Consider the following 1,919-nt stretch of genomic DNA (forward strand, 5'->3'; position numbering starts at 1 on the left):
AGATCGTTACAAACCGGATCAAGGAAACCTGAGAAAGTCAAGGACTGGGAGGGGAAGAAATGTGTCCCTGTGGCCTCTTAAGCAATTATCATCTGTGTCCCTGGCAGCTACTCAATTCCAGAGGCAATTCCAGGAGCTGTGATTTGGAATCAGCCTCTTAAGACACACTTAAAGGTTTTGGGGCTGGGTGCTTCTCAAAGAACAGAAAACCCAAGGTGGTGATAGTGGTGGAGAGAGAGTGGTTATACCTGTCCTTAAATACCTGCAGGGTTGTTACAGAAGGAGGGGGAAGGAGCTTCTTTTGTGAGGACCCAAGCATTAAACCCAGGGCCAGTGGAGAGGTCTAAAGGTGGAGTCGCTTGCCTTTGGAAGAAGTGAGCACTTGGTCATGGGAGGCATCCAAGCACACGTTCAGTGGCCAACATTTGGAGATAATATGGTGGAGAGACGCACAGCTGTGGACAAACTCTGAAGTCCTTTCTGTCCTTGAAATTCTTCGACTTAACTTATTAGTCACAGTTTGTGATATTCAATTAACCTGCTTTATTTGGGATCTTGTTTTTGTTTGTTTGGGATTTTGCTTTAGAAGATATGCAGAAACTTTGGAATTCTCTTTCCACTCTGGAAATGGGACTTTGAACTCTCAGCCCAGGAACTGTGACGAGTGGAAGGTGACCCAGGACCACGATACTTTCGAGGTGAAGGCAGCAGGCAGTCACTGACGGTGCCTTAATTTGTGGCTGCTGGGAAGAGTTAAAGTACAAGCCAGGCTTCTGAAAAACAGGAAGGAAAATGGGCAGATAGGACACGGGATCCTGGAATTAATAAGAAGTCAAATGGCTGAGTCACCGAGATAATTTCAAAGTCTGAAGGTAACAGGGGGAAAAAAAGGAGAAAAGAAAATCAGACAATTGGAAAGTAATGAAGGCTTTGCAAAGACCCCTGGTGACCAAAACAACAGAACTCGGGAAAATTTAATTACACACTGATAGGTGAGTCCTTCGAGACAGCCAGACTGTCCTGCCCCTGGCCCTTCCCTCTCACTGGATCCCTTTCTGGTCAGTAGCAGCTGCAACCCCCACCTCAGGACGCAGTTAGATTGGAGCCTTACCATTTGCTCAAAGCAATCTCCTTCACCCCCAGTTATAGTGCTGATCAGTCCATTTCATCATCCCCTCTCAGTGAGGATACAGAATGTCAGAACAGAAGTAAATGTTGGGAATCATTGTGCCCATTGTACAGAAGGGAAAGCTGAGGCCCAAAGAGTGGATCCTATGTCAGGTGCAACAGGGAAGGTTAAGGTGTACAAAGGCCAATTCCTTTTCTCTCCTAAATTAATAGAAAAGAAGCTTATATTGCTTAAGTTAGAGCTTATGCTTCTACTTGAAAAAAACATCATATTTTAAAAAACATAATCTTCGCAGGACTTCCCCCACAGTCCAGTGGCAAAGACTCTATACTCTCAATGCAGGGGGCCTGGGTTTGATCCCTGGTTGGGGAATTAGAGCCCACAACTAAGAAATTCCCAACTAGATTCTGCAACCAAGAGACCCTATGTGCTGCAACTAAGACCCAGAGTAGCCAAATGGCTGAAATAGCTCAATTGGGAGAGCATTAGTCTGAAGATCTAAAGGTCCCTGGTTCAATCCCAGGTTTTGGCAACTGTTTCTGACCCTTTGGGCTTCCCTGGTAGCTCAGCTGGTAAAGAATCCGCCTGCAATGCAGGAGACCCCGGTTTGATTCCTGGGCTGGGAAGATCCTCTGGCGAAGGCTACCCGCTCCAGTATCCTTGGGCTTCCCTCGTGGCTCAGCTGGTAAAGAATCTGCCTGCAATGCAGGAGACCTGGGTTCGATCCCTAGGTGGGAAAGATCCCCTGGAGAAGGGTAACAGCTACCCACTCCAGTATTCTGGCCTGGAG

General features: G+C 47.0%; 1 non-coding gene across 1 annotated transcript; it reads left to right on the forward strand.

Annotated features, from left to right (window-relative positions):
• The first annotated feature begins 1,588 nt into the window (after nucleotides 1-1,588).
• TRNAF-GAA (transfer RNA phenylalanine (anticodon GAA)) lies at nucleotides 1,589-1,661 on the forward strand. The gene has a single exon. It is a non-coding gene; the product is annotated as a tRNA-Phe (tRNA).
• Nucleotides 1,662-1,919: the final 258 nt, after the last annotated feature.

This window comes from Bos taurus, chromosome 18, assembly GCF_002263795.3.
Source record: "Bos taurus isolate L1 Dominette 01449 registration number 42190680 breed Hereford chromosome 18, ARS-UCD2.0, whole genome shotgun sequence".
Lineage (NCBI taxonomy): Eukaryota > Metazoa > Chordata > Mammalia > Artiodactyla > Bovidae > Bos > Bos taurus.